The sequence below is a fragment of the Pinus tabuliformis genome, chromosome X (assembly GCF_031772625.1).
Source record: "Pinus tabuliformis cultivar Carrire ecotype Pingquan chromosome X, CPIR1, whole genome shotgun sequence".
Taxonomy (NCBI): Eukaryota; Viridiplantae; Streptophyta; class Pinopsida; order Pinales; family Pinaceae; genus Pinus; species Pinus tabuliformis.
In genome coordinates, this window is record NC_142308.1 from 786,906,188 (window position 1) to 786,927,422 (window position 21,235).

Here is a 21,235-nt window from a genome sequence, read left to right on the forward strand (position 1 = left end):
GGAAGAAGGCGTAGGCTCAACCTTGGAATCATCGTGTCGTGATTCAAACGAAGGAGACGGTGGAATAGGAGTTATGACGCTCGGGACCACCGAGGTTGAAAACAACCACACGGGCAAACCGATGGTTAACCCAGGCAAGGATAGTGTTGCCATATACGGAGCATCGGCATTTCCAAAAGGTGGAAACGGACCAGGATTTCCATCTAGGGGAAGACCTTGGCCGGTAGACTTGGGGAAAGTTGCCATCGAGAACGAGCCTGAGAAACACTCGTACAGGAACTCAAACTATTACCAGGAATATTTCGTGGGCAATAAATTTTATGACGCAGGAACAAAATTTGATCTTTTCATGTTTCAAGAGTCGAGAAAAGGACGAAAAGGTGACTATCTCTTTCGAGGTTTAATGAGCCTGAAAGGACAAGTGCTTAGTTGGACTTTTTCTTTTAAGGAGTCTGAAAATGAACGAAAGTGACTACTCTGGAGAACTAGGCAAAAAGTTTACCAAACAACCTGTAAAACTGCATATACACCTTGGCGATCATATGAAAACCAAGGACTTTCTGTATGGTAGTCAATCTTCCCGAATGCTGTGTTCGGTGCGTTACGGTTTGCAAGGCGGCAGACACGGCTTCCTAAAGATATAGGATGATAACCTAGTGGGGTCTCCCCATATATACTCGACGGTAGTAGGAGCACAAGTCTGTGCTAGACCGCTATTGAGTCACAAAAGGAGGAATCACCCAACTTTAAGTGAAAACAATAGTGACTGGGTTTAACAATGCTGGAGCACGTCTCTAGCCTAGACCTCTAAATAATGTGCGTTATGTTCCAATGCGTTGTTAAGTTCATTCAGTTCATTTTAGAGTTGATCTTGAATTAGGTTTCAATTTCCAGGCCCTACCGTATGTATATCAAAACCTAGGATGCAGCTAGAATGAGTAAAGCATCTTTCATTTCGATGAACACCTACTTACACAAAGGTAGAAAGTTCGTCCCCAAACAAACACAAGCGAATGCAAACACTAAGAAACACAATGCATCAATACACTAATTTCATGATGCATTGACACTACTAATGAAAGATTTTAAGTTTGCTTTCCAGTTTCTCAAACATGATAACTTGAAATGCAAATGTACTTTCACTTTCGTATACTAAATGAATGCAATCTTTTGATTTTTTTTTTGTTGTATTTAAAGATACAAACGAGCAAGTGTGAACTGATCGATCCAAACAATTGTGATCTATGCTTGGTAGTGAAGAAATCGAATCAATATCAAAAATTGGTTCAATAACCGACACTAAAAATCAATCAGCAAGGAAAAAGCCTCAAGCAAATCAATAAGATGGTTGCGGATGAACCTTGGATAGACAAGCAACCCAAGCAAATGGTTTGAAACGCTTAAGAGAGCTAGGTCACGGGGTCTAAAAACACAAAGATTCACTCAAATGAAAACAAAGAGACAGTACCTTAACCATAAGCAATAAAAAACGAGCTAATGGGCAAGAGAAAGATAACAGGGGATCAACAGGACTAGTGAATTCAGGAGGTAGAATTGGAAAAACAACTCTACCGGAATCGTCGCAGGTGTGACACCAGCAACTAGGGACGATCAACCACTAGCTGTAGCAACAAAGCGACATCGTCGCGAGAGTACACGTCTCTTCCGCGACGGGCTAATTTCAGGAATTGTCGTGACTGTACGACAGGATTCAACGACACACAAAACTTTACAACAGAGACAAGGTGACGTCAGCGCGACTGTTAAACTTTTTTCAGCGACGATCTTAAAAACAATGAACGATAAACCAAAAACTCCCAAACAAAGACCAACCTATTGCACAGATAATAAAGGGATTTCCTAGATTGAGCCAGGTGACCCCAAAAGACTGATAGTTCACCCCAAAATTCAAGAGACACTAAATCAAAACCAAAACAAGAGCAAACAGGAGAAAAAATGTGTAAAGGACTCCCCAGTGGAGTCGCCAACTCGTGATGCAGGAAAGTGTTCCCTCTGCAGACAGAGGCAACCCCTCTAGCCCTAGAGTGGGTCTAGTCACAGCAAGGACAAAACAACAATTAATTCCCTTAAATAGTCATCGTTGGAGGCCTACCTCAAACCGACGGTCGATGAAGTTCCGTTGCACTGCTCCAACTTCCGTTTCCTTCTCCTTAACGAGTAATCAACCTGAAACACCACAAAGAAACAACAGAGCACATAACTGAGAAACAACAATGATCTATTTACTCACAAAGTCAAGAAGGTCATGAGCGATCAAGTAAATTACATACAAGATATATGAAATCATCATTGATTGTATTAATAATAAACAAGAGCAAAGCTTACAGCCAAGTCTTGACGTCGCAAGTCTTCTTAGAGGGTCCAGTCAGTGTGTTTCTTCAAGCATTCACTCTCAAAGATGGGTCTCCCAGACAACAATATATCTCTCTCTCTCATTCACAAGCTTTGACACAAGGTTAAGGGCACTCCACACCTTCTTGCAAACTATATAGCAATCCCACACTTGTCACACTCACACCAAAACTATCTACCAAACTCAAAAACAACAGCAGCACTGTACAACCAAAAGAACTAGTAGATGATAGCAATGGTGAGTGATTTTACAGGAGAAGGAGTCTCCATGAAATGAGGGAGAGGGAGCTTATCCTCAAGGAAGGTAGCAGAAAAGACGGAACCACCATCCCAGAGGTGGAAAGGTGACCCAAACTAACCCAACAACCAGGTTTAGAGATATCTAGAAGGCCAACTGTTGGAACGAATTCGCCCAATCTGGATCGTTGCTGGTGGTTAACTGGGGACTAATGATGACGTCGCAACGATATAGTGCATGACAGAGAACTGTCGCGGATTTTAAGGGTTTACTAGCGACGATGCAGGAACTTAGTCAAAAAAGGGTCAATCTTCAGCATTAGAGAGCATTTGTTTAATTTTCTTGCATTGGTGGGAAGATATGAACATTTTTATTTGACACATGACACAGTAGAGGGACTGAAATGAGGAAAGTGACAAATTACTGTGTAACAAGCATTAACAGAGAAGTAGCAGCCGCATTATGAGTATATCATATTTCGCCATGTTGACAGGCATACCTCCAGGAGTGAGGTGGGGTGATTTGGATTTGTAGCCCCAAAGAGCTACAATTGGACAAGATCCTTGAGGAATCCACCTCTTGGATCAATACCTTGTTACGGGAGCCCAGTTCAGAAGTAGCAGGATGGACCAGTGTTAGTTGGTGCAGAGAAGTGTCAGAGTGACATTAGCAGTGGCTAGGAGCGTTAGAGACTGAGCAACACAGAGTTGGCAGCAGTGCGGTTGGCATAGAGCAAAGGTCAGCAATAGTGCAGAGGCTTTAGAGGGTCAGCGTAGAGACTGACAACAGTCAGACTCTAGCAACGAGATGCATCATACTAAACACTTGTTCAACAATTTGGGATGCTTTTCCGTTGCTGATGTAGTAGCAACAACAGTTGGAGAAGGTTGCAGTGCAAATGCAGTATTGGCAGTGGCAGTGCCAGCAACAGCACGGATGCAGAGTTTAAAGGGAGTTGTAGTACGGATGCAGTGTTGATAGTGGCAGGGTCAGTAGCAGTATAGATGCAACATTTGCGCTGTAGTTGGTGGATAGGATGTCAGACATCAGCAGCGCAAAAGGAGATGTTACAGGACAGAGTGATGTTTCAGTAGGTTGCATTGCTAGAGAACATTCCTCACTAAGAGGGAGTGTTGATTTCTGGTAGAATCGAATGTGCTCCAAGTCTCAAAATTTGCAGGAAGGGTTAGACACATGCATTCTCCAATACCCAATTTTTTTTTTGGGAAATTCCAGGTGGAGACAATTTTATTAAAATAATTAATTATTTTTAATGGGACCCTAAGTCTAAACTTAGGAAATTAAAATAATTAAAGGGTATTAATCTAAGAGTGGGTGAAACTTCTAGAAGAAGACGAGGATCAAGCCAAAATGATCTAAGCCATTGATTAGAAGTTTATGTGGGTTGTTGGTTGCCAATAGAAAGATATAAGAAGAGGCTTGAGGGGCACTTGGAGAACACATCGAGTTGAGATCAGAAGATCGAATTTCTGAAGCAGAGCAGCTACCAGAGAGAAATTCGAAGTGATATTTTGTATTGAGGGGTAGGGATAGTTCTGGTTGGATATTTCCCCTGATCCGAGAATACTCAGCAGAGAAGGCAGAGAGAGATCCAACAGAGGCAATGTAGAGAGGCTGATGCACGGACACGTAGAGGCAGCGCAAAAGCGCAAGGGGATCCGTAAATTTGCTGGAGAATCGATTTCCATAGCTAGAAGTCGGGATGTGAGACTGGGTGGGCAGAAGTCGAAGTCTCAGAGGCAAATCGATAAGCTGAGAGGAGTGACGCAAACCCAGTATTTGTGACGTAGGCCTACGCAGTGATTGCGTAGAGACTGCATAGAGGCAGCCAGGGGTTGGCCATTCAGTGGTTGGATCAGCCAGGATTTCCTGTGATAGTGTGAGGTAATCTCACTTATCTCTCTTTCAGTAATATTCTCTATACTGAATAGCCAAGTGGGCATCCAAAGATCGTATTCAGAAATTACTACTGCATATTAATACAAACCTTCAGCTGTTGCACTGGTTTTCCTGCATTGGGTTTTTTCGAGGACATTTGTCCAAAAATAACTGTGTAGATGTGTTGTGTATTTCTTTCTTGTGCAGTTTCCTGTTTCCACTTTTTATTTTAAATGGTGAAGGCTGCAATGTATTAGTTTCGGTGTTTACTGTAGGAAACAGTAAATTACTTTATTCATTAATTAACAAATAGAAGAAACACAATCAGTTACTGTAGTAGAAATTTGGGCATCCAAATTTTCACATTCCTGTCAGTTTTCTCTTCTGGTTAAAAAACCTCAATAATATTCAACTACAGTCAGTTTCTGTCCGATGCCATTTAGGATCAATTCTTGAATTTCAGTGCAAAAGGATCCTTCAAATATCAATCAGTTCTAGTTTATTTGTTTCTATATCATCAGGCTGAAAGGTTTAAGTTCCCTTTGGAAAAGTTGGATGCTGCAGGTGCCCCACAGTCAATCATTCACTGGACATCATTAGTGAGAAAGACTTCTGAAGAATTCTCATTTAGTGATTTTGTTAATCAATTCCTGTACATGGCTAATTGTTTATCAAAAAGTGACGTTGTCCCTAGAATTTCAACTAAAATTAAGAGAATTTTACACCTAAGTGAGCAGACTAGAGTGGGAGACTGGTATTTATACTAGAATTTCATTGAGATTAGGATTTATGGATGTGAATTACAACCATACAAGTCGCCTGTATTTCTCCCAATGAGAATTTTTACTCTTGAGTATATTAGGCAAATCATGAATGTGGATGATTTTCACTTTGTTGCTAGAAAACAAAAATAACAGTTTAAGTTGAAAGCACAAGTCGGTCCTTTTATAACCAATACAAGAGCTGCAACAAAAGAGGTTGATGTTTTGTTAAAACAGATGAATTTCAAGTTCAGTTTCAGTTGGTCTTATGACCCATTGGGAATTATATCTTCAATAAGAGTTGCACAAAAATCAACACCTTATGCTCATATGCCTAAACTTGAAATTGAGCAGTATGCAAATAAAGATGATTGGGATGAGAATACTTTGTAGGAGATTGAGGAGCCAGTATCTAGTCAAACAATACTGGAAACTCCAAGAATGATAGAGAAAGAACTAAAGAGGCCAAGAGAAAAGGTACAACCAACAGGTTTAGAGTTGCAAGGTTCAAAGTTGCAGGAATCAGAGTTTCAAGTAGTTAAAAGGAAGAAAATTATAAATCTTGATGAAGAATCTTCAGAAGCTCAAACTTCTGAAGAGTTTACTATTGTTATATTGTCAACACAGTCTCCTTTTTCACTACATTAGGTAGAGGAAACCAAAGCTTTTTTTTCTTCTCCTTCCTCTCCTTCTTCAAGGCAACAAAGTATATTTTCTAAATTCTTAGAAATGAAAAAGAAGAATGAAGCACTCAAGACTTCGACATATGCAGAGTTTTGGAAGCAATCTTCCTCAACACAGACAAGGTTACTTTCAACATTAGACAGTGAGAAGGGACAGTTTCAATTGGCATTTCTGGAGCCAAAGATCCCTGTACCAAGAACAACTAAGGATTACAAAACTTCTTTGTTTTCTTTTGACACCAAACAGATTCATCCCATAGATCAAATTGATCTACATAAGCAAGCAGGGGAGATGATTTACTCATCTTTGACAACTTCTACCATGACAGCTTCTAAGCTGCAAGCATCACTCAATAATATTAATTCTCATTTAAAACTAGAAAAAATATCTTCTTTAGCTGAAGATAGAAGAATCAAAGGACATGAAGATCTAGTTTTAAAGTTAGGATTTGATCCTAAAGATGTCAAAGAAGTAGAAGAGATAATTAAGAATAGAAATGTTGATATTCAAGCATTAAGGAAACAGTTAAAACTGCCCACCTCTGAACATCCACAAGCACAAGAAGTTGGCCAATTAGAAAAGGAAAAATAAAATATGCTTAAATGATTGTTGAATAGAACATGTAGATTCAGAAGATGGAAGTAGAAATGAAGACGCTGATTAAAGAAAGAGAGCAACAGCTTAGTATTACAATTGCCATTCCCATAGTGACACCTTCTATAGCAGGTACTTCTACAACAGGGACATCTACATAAGCAACAATCATAGTAGAAACACAATCTATTGATTCAGCGTAGCAATTGTCAAAAGCCATGGAAGACTTATCTTTGGAAGATCGAGAAATTGAGAAACTTAAGATGCAACTCCAAAAGATTCAAGAACAAAAAATTAACTCTGATAATGCATATTTGGCTGAGATTCAAAAGAATTATAAGTTAACTCAACAATTAGAAATTTATGAGAATGAATCATTGATTGCACAAACTATAGCTCAGGCTAAAGAAAATATCTGAGTTGATATTAATGCATCAGTGACTGAGTTATGGCCTTCCATTGAAATTATTTTTGAACAAGAAGATTTATTGCAGAGATCAAAAGCAACAGTAGCAGAAATAAAAGAAGACCTGGACCACAAACCAGGAGATGCCACAAGAATAATTAAAGTCTAAACTCCAAAACAAAGGATGAACTTGAAGAATTCGGGATTGAAGACAGAACTGAAGCTATCTTGGAGGCAAGAAAAGTTTTAACCAAGAGGAACTTGATGTTACAACTTGAAAATAAGTGTCAGAACATAGAAGCTCAGATAAAAAAATTTCACAGAAAATTCAATGCTCTACATCAGAAAGGACTTCTAGGTTTACAAGGTATAGGTGGCAAATTGATTCCACTTGAAGATTATCAACACAAGTTACATGAGATAGCAGTGGACAAGACTAAGTTTGCCAAAATCAGAGGAATCATAACTGGCAAAGCTTTCATCGAAGGCTTAAGTTATGATTTGCTCATTCAGCATGAAATTAAGCATTTGTTTCTAACTAGGCTTACTTTCAAAAAATATACTGAAGTTGATGAGTCATATAGAAAATTGTTAAATTTTTCTATCCCTGATGAAAAGAGATGGGATAAATTATGTTGGCTCATCGAATAAAATAAAATGTTAAATTTCAGGAGCAGACAACGTATAAGCAGGAGCAAACAACAGATTAACAGGGGTTGTGAACAATAAAGCATATTTCTAGCTACAATCATTAAACGACAACCCTCGAAATCTGTGCAGAGTGTTCAAATCAGTTCAAATTTACTATTTTTCAGTACTATTTTTATAATATCCCAATTATTTTGGATGATATTATATTTTGTAATAGATTTTAATTCAAGTCTAGATATTTTGAGTCGAACTCTATAAGTATTTTGTAATTGTTGTAGCGGCTACAACCACCCTCCAAAATTTTGCCTTAGCTTCGTTTTGGAGCCTCCCTACCAACCTTTCACAACAACATGTCTTGCTTCGTCAAGTACACAAGATTCAGTGATTTTCTTGCAGAATGACAGCCTGTCCATCAGAGCTTGTTGCATTCCCCTCACAGGCTATTCCTTCGAACTTGGTCCAGTTGCAGGCTGAGTAGCTCCCTCAAGAAATTGCGCAATTCTGGAGGGCAACCAACCTTCCCTCTAGAAATTGTGCAATTTTGTCTAGCAATGTGTTGGGCTCCAGAATTGCGCAATTCTGCCACACAGCAGCGCTGCTTAGCCCAGGAATTGCGCAATCCTGGGCAGCAGTCAGTTGCTCTGCCCAGAAATTGCGCAAATCTCCTGGGTAGCCAACCCAGCTGCCTTCCAGAAATGCGCATTTTCTCCCAGCAGTTGAGCAGCTTCTTGCATGTGCAGTTGAGTTGATTGGTTCCCTCCAGGACCAAGCGAAACTGATTTGCATGCATGTGCTGCTTCTCCCCAGGCAGCATGTAAAGGGCCAAGGCATCCCTTGTTTCAGGGATCTATTTTTAGCAGTTGGAGGTTACATGCAATGATCGTTTTAGAAACCTCCCACCAAGTGTCGCTTTTCCTAGATTTGTGGCATGCACGTCACAACCTCGATTTTATCAAAACTCATCAACCAGATGCTACAGAACTCATTCCTCACATCAACCTTGCAGCTCTGACATCCCACATCGCATCTAGGAGCTGTCGGCACATTCAGTTCAACTGTTTTGGGGTAAGCCTGCTTTCCATGTCTTGTGTTGCATTTCTGGCGCTTTTAGTGTTTCGCTTCGTATGAATGTTGTTTGCTTGATTGCAATGAGCGCTTGCTGTCGTTTTGATACATAATAGCTTGTACCAACACCATTTCAGTTTTCGTTGCTATCTCACTGCTGTCGCATGCATGAAACTATTTTTCACGAACGGTCGCCGATTCGGCGACTTGCCTCACCCACGTGCATGTTTTTCCGTTTTCTGAATCTGTCATTCACCGTTTGCATTCACGATCATTCACTTATGCTTACACTTAGTATTGCCATGCATCCGCATTCACATTAGCTTTTAGTTGCCCGTTGGCGAGTCTGGGCAGCCTTGGCTCGGACTCTGCCTCACCAAGATAGCATTGCGTAATCCTGAGGGGAAGGCTCTGTCTTCCTCTCAGTAAATGCGCATTTCTGCCTAGTGACTGTCCTCCAGTCTTGCATTACGCAATTATGAGGGACAGTGACTGCTGGCCTAGAAAATTGCGCAATGCAGTCATTGAGCCTGCAACCATTGCCAGCTGAAATTGTGCATTGTGCAAATCGAGCAGTCAACAGCCAGAGTGGATTGTGCCTTGCGTAGTTTCAGCAGTTAGTCAACCTCCCGCAATCCAGACTGTGCCTTGCGCAGTCTTGGCAGTCAGTGTCCCAACCTCTCGGCGGAAATTGTGCAACCTTCATGATCAGTCACACATGTATGTTGCAAGTTAGTTCTCAAGTTCATTTTGGTTTTCAACTGACAGATTGCTTGCCATGAGTGTTGCCATATCTCCAGGTATCTCAGGTGTTCATTTGCCTCTTAGCAGTACAGGTACAATGGTTTCCAAGAGAGTAGAGTCGAAGACATCGTTCATAACACACTTGGGGATGCAGTTGATAAAGTGTCTATGGACATGCCTACCCACAAAGACATCAAGTTGTTCGTAGACAAGGACATCAAGGTATGACGACAACGACATCACAACGAGAAGCATCATGAACAACAGCTGAAGGCAGCATACCGGATGCAACGAATGCAAGAGGAAGGTTGTTGACGAAACAGAGGCAGAACAAAGTTGAAAGCTGAAGCAAATCCACTTGTGGTGAAAGCAACTTTGGAGACTCAAGCTATGAGGTGACAGCGCGACATGAAGATCACGTGAATGCAGAGAACGAAACAAAGAATTAGTTGCATGTGCTTAAGCAGCAACTCAAGGAAGAAGAAGAGCTACATAGACAAGAGAATGAGTTGTAGCAAGAACAGGTACAACAGCGGGAACAACATGCACTCACGGATGAAATTGTGCCCATACAAGTTAAAGATCCATCCCAGCAGCTGGCACGGAGCAGACATGGTGAGTAGTGTTGTTGGTCGCATGCAAGGGAATACAGCAGCATGCATGTCATTGTGTGCACGCATGCGATCCCACCCATTCGACACACTCACCAAGGTGAAGACAAGAAGCAAGTCCAACTGGAGCTGAACATGTAGTTGACAGTTGATGCGCATGACCACCAGCACACACTGGAAGATTGACACAGACATTATGCATCAGTGTGTTGCTGGTTCGTCCGCACCCAAGAAGACCATGCACATGCTAACAGACGAGTTGGATGGACGAGCCATACCAATGCACCCGGATGCAATGAAGGCAAGAGTTCGCTTCAGCAAGATGTCACCATGGAGCGCATGCACACCATCACAGATGACCAAGCTTGGCATCAACTCATCACCTTCACCATCACAAGCATGTCAAAGAGTTGGTCTCACCACAATGAACTGAGTGTCAGTGATGTCTTGCATGCTTTACTCAAGCCATTTTGTCTCACATGAGCACATGTGCATTGTAATGTAATGTCTTGTCAAGTGGAAGTTCTAGTGTCGATAGTTGGATGTAACAATCATGGAGTAGATGAAGAGTCATGAGGGTAGATGAACTGTCACAAAGGGGAATGTCAAGGGTCACCCCACTCTTTGCAATAAATAGAACCTCATAACTCATTGTAAAGGCTTTTGATCATCCAAGCTTCGATAGGAGTATCTTAGAGAAATCTTGGACAGTAGTGTAACGAGCCTTGGCTTCTCCACTGCGCAGAGTTAGTACATCTCTTTGGAGGAGTAGGCAGTTGTGGCTGTAACATTCCGCTATCAAAACTAGTGGTTGGACATGGATGTATTGTATGACTGGAACTTATATTTCTTAATATAACAAGAGCCAACATGTTTCATGCATATGTTGTATTGTATTCTATGCTATTTGGTTTACTCTAAATGATATATGTATTGGTTTGCTTATGCATACGTGTATAACTATCTGTGTATGTATGTATGAATCTTTTTGAAATGTGCTGTTGGTTTAACCATCACTTTGGATTGCTTACTAACTTGCTTTCCGTGTTGTGATGCATCTTTGCTCGTGTGTTCCCTTCTTAACTGCGTGCTAACACGGGTTTCCAAGGGGCGCACTCATCTCAACCCTCATGCGTTAGAACCTTTGATGCACCTTATTTGGCTCACTATAGCTGTCACACCCTTGCTACCAACAGAGTTATCTTACTTGCCTCTGTGCAAAATCGCGGTCGAGGCATTACCGTATGACCCACTGTTGGGACTCCTCCACCAAACGATCTTAGGTCTAATTGGGACTTCTTACTGGGGAGATCCCCTTACATGTTGGCGGGTCCAACACCATCAACAATAATTCAAAGGTCAAAGGGTGGAACCCTTGTGATGAACCAATGGACATGCTTGTAATCCTCTAAGATATTTTTGAAGTTAATAGAAGGATTCTAGATTCATTCTGAGTAGCTTGTGTATCTTTGTGAGTTCTTCTAGTTATTCAATTATGTTTCCAGTTTTTATTTTATCTGCAATTGCTCAAGGTAACATAGAAATTTGGGTAGGACTAGATTGAATGTCAATATCTCTGATAGCCCATGCAAAGTTATCATTGTTAAAAGAGATTAATTAACTGACACTGTCTCTCTTAGTTAATTGCTCCAAATCTTTTAATTGTTGCCTTCTGTCATCTCTTGCATATGTACTGTTTGGCTGTAGAAAATTTCTATATGCATCTACTATATATAACAAATTAGATATTGAATATGAATGTTTAAGGAATTACGTATCTTCTTAAATTTTGCTTTTCGAATCATTTTTAAAGATTAATTTTGTTAAGAATGAAGAATCATCCCTTCTGTTTTCGCAAAAATACTTAGGGTTTACACCTGTTTTAAAGTTTAAGCATTGGTCATCCATTCAAAATCAAAAACCTTACTTTAGATGCTTTGGCACAGTGCCTTAGCCTAAAAGTGTCTACAAAGGAAAACAAAAGGCTTGGTAAGAATATCAACTATCTGATCATTAATCACAATATGATGGAGCCTGACTGATCCTCTCTGCACCATATCTCGGATATAGTGATATTAACTAGATATCATATGCAGCGAATCTTCAAGATGATCATTCATGTGCAGATTTGTCTAAAATGATGAACATTTATTCCACATCAATAAATTTGAATCTCAGCAGGAAACATAAAATGCGACAAACTGCGATTAAATCTGGCGAATTTTCAAAATAGCCCTTTTATGCTTTTCAAATTATGGCAAAAATCCAGTTCTACACTTTTTTTTTTGAAATTTTTATGATTTTTAAAAGGTAAAATTAAAATAAAGCTAAATTAAATTTTAAACGAAAATAAAACTTAAGAAATCCTAAACTAAATATTAGACTGAGGCAAAACTTAAGATCATTTTGAGTCTACTTTAATTTGAATTTAAATCTAAAACTAAATCTCTAACCCTAAAGAAAAGACTTGTAACTAAAACCAAAATTATGAAAAGAAAACCTAGGCACTACACAGATTAAACGCAACCCTTATTCTCATAATGCTTTACGCTCTCAGTATTCTACGAAATCGAAGAGAAAAACCTAAACTAAAGTCAAGAAACATGAAGAGTTGAACTATGAATATTTCGAAGACATGAATGCGCTAGCCCCGTAAGAAAAAATCAGCGTGAGCTCAGATGTCTGCGGGACGTTCAACAGGCCTGCGGGCCGATCCTGGGCATGCCGACAAATAAAGATATGGCGATACGATGATGCACTGATGCACTGGGTCAAAGAAAATTTTGGGTCGAGACGGAACTTACCTGAGCGTTTCTGAGTGGAACGACTTCGATTAAGATTTGGTTTTGCTACCTGGCGTTCACTGGAGAGGAACGATTTACGCAGTCACGCCCTCAGCAAAACGGTAGCCGAGACCTGATCACCACAAATCAACTGCGTGAAGCTTCATCTACGTGATACGATGTGCTCGACGGCGGAGAAAAAATCTTAAACGTTTGTAGGCCCACGTAAATATCCTCAGCGGCAGCCACACACGGGCAACAGATTCACGCTGGAAGGATTTGTACAAAAATGCACTCACGAAAATACATCAGCAGAAATTTATTCAAACATGGCTTGAGCTTGGTGGCAGACGAAAACTGAAGATTTCTGTTGATCTCTTGCAGTCGATCCCACACACATATCAAAGAAACAGAAGTGAAACTTGAAACCGCACGTCAGCTGAGTGAAGGGATGGGCTCGGATTTGTCTGCGGATAACCTGAAAACTTCTTATCTTTCTCGCTCAGAAACCCCTGAAGAAAAACCCTGTACCTGCAATTGCAAGGAAACAAAACTCTAATGAAAACTGTATAAAGCAAAATTTGAAACCCCAGATTAGTTGAGTAATTTACAGATTTTGGCCCTTTAACTGCCAGATTTAGCAATAACAGCAGAAATATTATTGAAATTTGATTTTAACGTAAAACGCTTCAGAAAACCCTGCATGTATTCATAAAAAATATATTTCGAATGATAAGCCCGGGATCAAGAACTGGCTGGGCTCTTTCAGAAAACACAACCCGGGAGTTGGCTGGTTCAGCCGAGAACTTCCCCTAACGCCCGGTAATCTGAAAAAAAGGATTTCCTGCACAACTTAAAATCAACCATCAACATAGAAGGAGAAAACAATAGTGAAACCCTGATCAAATGGAGATACCTGCCAATATATTTCAGGATCTAAACTATCATTCAAACCCCAAAGATCAGACAAGATACCTGTGCCTAGATCAATCTTCATTAAGCTATCATTAATGGCTGAAAATAAAATTATGCAGAACAAATAGAACAATCTTACAACATTTTCAGAAGAGTAACACCGACAAGATTTTTAACCCCAAAGTCTTCTTTATTGCACAAAAAAATGAACTACAAGAGAGCTTCTTCAACACCAGACTCACAGATCCAATCTGATCTCAACTGACCTCTAGCACCCTATTTAAAGGAAAAGATCCCAACGGCTAGTTCGAGTGATCCATGTCGAAATGATCTCGACCGTCGATGAGGATCAAGACATCTCTTAATCTCATCCGTCGAAATTGTTAATTCATTAAAAAATGAAATTTTGCATGTATTTACTCAAGAGTCAAAATATTATTCTTTTATTATTTATTATTTTATTTTTCAGTTATTTATTTATTTATTTTTAATTTTTTCAATTTTCAATTTATTTTTTAAATGGATCCTCGAACTTAGCCTTTGGAAAAAACACCTAGGACCTAGGACTTAGGACTTATGAGGGGATTAAAACATTTTCTAACCCTCAAGACACTTTAGATCATGACTTTCACAATTTTACATCTTAAGGGGGAAAACCCATTTAGCATAGACCCTCATAAACTACCCAGTTCTGCGACACAACTATAATCTAGCAGATTAACACACTAGGATTCTCCTAAGATTCTAATGACAAAATCCATCCCGGCTTTGGGGTTAGGTTGAAGGAAAACTCTGCCGATCATGGATCGGTGAGACGAAAAACCTTCCGGGACGTAGATTATCACTTAGAAAATTAGGTCCACCTAGGCAATTTACAGACATGACTCATATCTGCTAAGATTATTTACAATTTATACATGCAGACTGGGTTTACAACTTAAATTGATCAAGCTGCTCGATGACTGCAGAATGGCACGGACATGTCAATTGAGCGCTACCCTTTTTGCAAGGAAAAGGGGGTGTACTGCATGTGTAGTTGACCGGTAGTGGTCAACATCTGGCTCTACTTGGGGACACGTTGCTGCTCTGTAGGAATGTGAGAATCCAGAATCTGCATCCATGCAACACACAACAAAATATAAGTAGTGTCCATCCAAAAATCATCATATACATTAAGCACAGGAAAGATATAAGCTCTTCATTTATTAACTAATCTAGAAAAGCAAATCTAATCCTAAAATAGAAATGAAAATGCTGAAAAAACAAGGAGTAAGGTTAGAAATACAGCAGATGCCCCTGGCATCAGATGTGTTCAATATAGTGTATACTGAGCATTTGCCTACTTTCAGGCAAATCTGTCGGCTACTTGTCGGATGTGCCATGTCCAATTCTACATATGGTAGGACATTTTCCTATCCGAAAATCAAGCTGCTTGCGACCGTCTGATACATCAAATCTTCTTCTCATTTTCTTTCTCTTGCGCTTTTTCTTTGTGGCAGGTTGTATCACTGATGACATGGAACTTTCTGTTTCAAAGCTATCAGATGAAGTATGTAAGATATGCGTGATATGTCTTTCTTTATCCTGCATCTGATCTTTATCATTTTTAAGTCTATCTGGATCACCTTCAATTAACCATCTTTCAATCGAACCAATGACCTCCTCATAATAAGATGGAACTTGTTGCGACAAATGAGAAGGCTCCTGATCTATTGATGTCCCTTGGTTTCTCTCATCCTTTGACCATTGTTGAAACTTTTGAACCTGTATTTTAATGGCATTTATCTGGCTAGAGTGTTCAACTTTCATAGCACTGATTTCCTTGGCATGGTCTTCTTCCATCTCTTTTATTACTTTATCGTTCTTTTCCTTTATATTCATCAGGCAATACTGCATGGAGTTTATTTCTTCTTCATGATTTGCTTGCATGGTAGCCAACTGATTATTATGATCGAACGTCATGATAGTCATTTCTTCATCCATAGTTAATAACTTGTTTTGCATAGAATTAATTTCCCTATCATGATCAGCTTTCATGGTCATCATATTTTCCTCTAAGCCTGATAACTTGCTTTGCATAAATCTAATTTGTGTGTCATGATTAGTCTTCATGGCCTCAATTTCTTTAGCATGCTGGTTTTGCATAATCTCCATCTCCCTATTACGTTTTTCCAGGTGGGTGCATAAAGTTCTCACATCATTGACGTAATTAGTTTGATTAATCTCCATATTTTTTACCAGCAGCATTAGTTCTTGTATAATTTGCTTTTGATCTTCCTTTTCGTTGTCATTTGTCCTTGCTTTTCCACTATCATGGATTTGATCTGAAATAGTACCGATGGACGACACATTCTGATCTTGAAATCTTTCGTCAATAACCGGACCTTTTATAAGATTACTTTCTTTCTTTTGCATAATTTTAGGGGCACAAGGAGAGCTGTTTGGATCACCATATCTATCTTTAAAAGCATTGACAATGTCTTGTAAGGAAGTGAAAGAATCCTTAGGAAAATTGTTAAACCAATTCAAAGCATCTCCCTCTAAAGAAAAGACAAAAAGACGCATTTTGATATCTTCATGATTAAATTGAGGGGGTCTACAATATATGATCATTATACGAGTAAACAAGCCTAGATGCCTTCTAACAGCGATTGAATCACCACTCGAGAACACAGGTAATTTGGAAATGGCCTCCTCCGGAAAATCATGGAGACGGTCAGTAAAATGACATGGTTTAAATGAATAATCCATGATGAATAATAAGGGATCAAATGGATGATAAAACGAGATTTCTGCTCAAGAAAATTAAGAGATGAAAGAAGTGGAGTCGCCACTTGAACAATGAATCTGATTCTAAGATCCAGAAAGCAACCAACAAGCAGATATGAGGAAGACTTCTTGTCTGGGAAAAATAAGAAAATGGAGTCGCCACCCAACAAGAAACAAACTGAAGAGAAGTTGCTGATATGTGATGAAAGATCCAATTGATGCCCAAAAATGTTGAATCTGCCAGCTCAAATGAGAGATGAGAAAGATGAAAGAATGATGAGAAATGAGAAGATGAATGTCGTATAAACCAAGGACAGAAAAAACTTTGTCCCCGGCAACGGCGCCAAAAAATGTTGTCGCACAGATTGTCACGACAACGCTCAGACCGGGGGCTGTCACCCTGATCCCCGATCTCTCCGTTTAAGCCTGTCTCCCGCGGCTAAGGGGGGTAGACCCTATGAGGTGAAGGAGACCAACTGTTGATCAGTTGGTTTGGGAGACACGAAGCACTAAAATGATTTTATTGATTTAGCGGACCAGTGCCTTATAAGATTTATGTTTAAACGATTACTTGCTAGATGATATAGAAATACAAACCATGAAAAGCAATCATTTATCATCAAACGACTAGGACGGCGTAAGATATCTGTTAAAACCACAAAATTCAAATCTCAATAACGATATCCAGCTATTAAAAATTTCGAAAAAGATCAAATGCTTTAAACAACCATGCAAGAATCATTAACCAGATATCATATGCAGCTAATCTTCAAGATGATCATTCATGTGCAGATTTGTCTAAAATGATGAACATTTATTCCATATCAATAAATTCGAATCTCAGCAGGAAACATAAAATGCGACAAAATGCGATTAAATCTGGCGAATTTTCAAAATAGCCCTTTTATGCTTTTCAAATTATGGCAAAAATCCAGTTCTACATTTTTATTTTGAAATTTTTATGATTTTTAAAAGGTAAAATTAAAATAAAGCTAAATTAAATTTTAAACGAAAATAAAACTTAAGAAATCCTAAACTAAATATTAGACTGAGGCAAAACTTAAGATCATTTTGAGTCTACTTTAATTTGAATTTAAATCTAAAACTAAATCTCTAACCCTAAAGAAAAGACTTGTAACTAAAACCAAAATTATGAAAAGAAAACCTAGGCACTACACAGATTAAACGCAACCCTTATTCTCATAATGCTTTACGCTCTCAGTATTCTATGAAATCGAAGAGAAAAACCTAAACTAAAGTCAAGAAACATGAAGAGTTGAAGTATGAATATTTCGAAGACATGAACGCGCTAGCCCCGTAAGAAAAAATCAGCGTGAGCTCAGATGTCTGCGGGACGTTCAACAGGCCTGCGGGCCGATCCTGGGCATGCCGGCAAATAAAGATATGGCGATACGATGATGCACTGATGCACTGGGTCAAAGAAAATTTTGGGTCGAGATGGAACTTACCTGAGCGTTTCTGAGTGGAACGACTTCGATTAAGATTTGGTTTTGCTACCTGGCGTTCACTGGAGAGGAACGATTTACGTAGTCACGCCCTCAGCAAAACGGAAGCCGAGACTTGATCACCACAAATCAACTGCGTGAAGCTTCATCTGCGTGATACGATGTGCTCGACGGCGGAGAAAAAATCTTAAACGTTTGTAGGCCCACATAAATATCCTCAACGACAGCCACACACGGGCAACAGATTCACGCTGGAAGGATTTGTACAAAAATGCACTCACGAAAATACATCAGCAGAAATTTATTCAAACGTGGCTTGAGCTTGGTGGCAGACGAAAACTGAAGATTTCTGTTGATCTCTTGCAGTCGATCCCACACACATATCAAAGAAACAGAAGTGAAACTTGAAACCGCACGTCAGCTGAGTGAAGGGATGGGCTCAGATTTGTCTGCAGATAACCTGAAAACTTCTTATCTTTCTCGCTCAGAAACCCCTGAAGAAAAACCCTGTACCTGCAATTGCAAGGAAACAAAACCTTAATGAAAACTGTATAAAGCAAAATTTGAAACCCCAGATTAGCTGAGTAATTTACAGTTTTTGGCCCTTTAACTGCCAGATTTAGCAATAACAGCAGAAATATTATTGAAATTTGATTTTAACGTAAAACGCTTCAGAAAACCCTGCATGTATTCATAAAAAATATATTTCGAATGATAAGCCCGGGATCAAGAACTGGCTGGGCTCTTTCAGAAAACACAACCCGGGAGTTGGCTGGTTCAGCCGAGAACTTCCCCTAACGCCCGGTAATCTGAAAAAAAGGATTTCCTGCACAACTTAAAATCAACCATCAACATAGAAGGAGAAAACAATAGTGAAACCCTGATCAAATGGAGATACCTGCCAATATATTTCAGGATCTAAACTATCATTCAAACCCCAAAGATCAGACAAGATACCTGTGCCTAGATCAATCTTCATTAAGCTATCATTAATGGCTGAAAATAAAATTATGCAGAACAAATAGAACAATCTTACAGCATTTTCAGAAGAGTAACACCAGCAAGATTTTTAACCCCAAAGTCTTCTTTATTGCACAAAAAAATGAACTACAAGAGAGCTTCTTCAGCACCAGACTCACAGATCCAATCTGATCTCAACTGACCCCTAGCACCCTATTTAAAGGAAAAGATCCCAACGGCTAGTTCGAGTGATCCATGTCGAAATGATCTCGACCGTCGATGAGGATCAAGACATCTCTTAATCTCATCCGTCGAAATTGTTAATTCATTAAAAATGAAATTTTGCATGTATTTACTCAAAATATTATTCTTTTATTATTTATTATTTTATTTTTCAGTTATTTATTTATTTATTTTTAATTTTTTCAATTTTCAATTTATTTTTTAAATGGATCCTCGAACTTAGCCTTTGGAAAAAACACCTAGGACCTAGGACTTAGGACTTATGAGGGGATTAAAACATTTTCTAACCCTCAAGACACTTTAGATCATGACTTTCACAATTTTACATCTTAAGGGGAAAAACCCATTTAGCATAGACCCTCATAAACTACCCAGTTCTGCGACACAACTATAATCTAGCAGATTAACACACTAGGATTCTCCTAAGATTCTAATGACAAAATCCATCCCGGCTTTGGGGTTAGGTTGAAGGAAAACTCTGCCGATCATGGATCGGTGAGACGAAAAACCTTCCGGGACATAGATTATCACTTAGAAAATTAGGTCCACCTAGGCAATTTACAGACATGACTCATATCTGCTAAGATTATTTACAATTTATACATGCAGACTGGGTTTACGACATAAATTGATCAAGCTGCTCGATGACTGCAGAATGGCACGGACATGTCGATTTAGCGCTACCCTTTTTGCAAAGAAAAGGGTGTGTACTGCATGGGTAGTTGACCGGTAGTGGTCAACAACTGGAATGTGGCTGGAGGGTTGGTCAACCCCAATGACATGACCAGAAACTCAATGTGCCCATAGTGGCATCGAAAAGCTGTCTTAGGGATATCCTGATCCCTCACCCTGATCTGGTGGTACCCTGAACGCAGATCAATCTTAGAGAAGTACTTGGCTCCTCTATGCTCATCCATCTGCTTGTCAATGCGGGGAATATGGTATCGGTTCTTTAGAGTCTTCCGGTTTAAGGCGCGGTAGTTAATGCACATCCGAAGGGTTCCATCGTTCTTGTTCACCAGCACCACTGAAGAAGCGAAAGGACTGGAACTTGGCCTGATATGGCCCAATGCAAGCAACTTTTGGATGGCCTTCTCTATCTCGTCCTTATAGGCTTTGGGATGCCTGTAAGTAGTAGTGTACACTTGGCTCCAACTCAATTGTGTGCTCAAATCCTCTATCTGATGGCCGCCCTGCTGAAATGTCCCCAAACACTACTGCATAACTGTCCAGCAAAGCCTCTATGTCTGCTGGTGGTGGCTGCGCCCATCCCCCAGCCTCTAAGATCGTTAGCTCAACTGCCCATGCAATGTCCCCATGTCATAAGTCTACCTCCATCTTGTGGGCCAAAACTATCTGAGGTGGGTAAGGCTGCATGCCTCTCAAGACTACTAGTTTGCCATTTGGCCCAATGAACTCCATCCCTGGTTTCCTCCAATCCGTCATGACTGGCCTAAGGGAATACAGCCACTGGACACCCATCACCACGTTGGTGTCTGGCACATCGACCACAAAGAAGTGGTTTGTCATCAAGTAGTTCCCCATAACTCTTGTCAAGGAGGGCACGTATCTAGTGCGCTGGATGGTACGGTCACCCGACACTAGGACTGAGAAGCCCTCGAACTCTGCTGTGGTGAGGCCACTCCTCTGGACCAATTGGGCATCTATGAAATTGTGGGTAGCCCCACTGTCCACCAGCACTGATACCCTCTGTCCCTGTACAGTGCCTCTGATCCTCAGTGTCAAAAATTTAGGAATCGTGCATAAAGAATCAAGAACTCCTCCCGCTGGGGCAAGAGATGCCCCTCCCTGTGGAGGTGGTGGTGGTGGCCCTCTGTCTGTCAAACTCTCTCCATCTATCGCACCGCAATCCTGCTCCACCTCATTCTCCTACCTCAATGTAGTGTGCTCTACCTGCAAGGCACCGACGACCAGGTGCCCAGGGCTCTTTGCATGTGAAGCACAACTTCCTCCTCTGGAGGTCCTTTTGTGTCGCCTCATTTAACTGCCACCTCCCTTGTGTGGTCCTCTGCGGTGGGGGTCTAGTCTCATGCCCCTTCTGTGGGAAAGGTG

The 21,235-nt window shown here is 40.1% G+C and overlaps 1 protein-coding gene across 3 annotated transcripts in view; it reads left to right on the forward strand.

The window, feature by feature from the left end:
* LOC149142195 (threonyl and alanyl tRNA synthetase second additional domain-containing protein) overlaps positions 1 to 21,235 on the forward strand; it is a 264,846-nt gene that overhangs the window by 139,869 nt on the left and 103,742 nt on the right. The gene's annotated exons all lie outside the window — the stretch shown is intronic.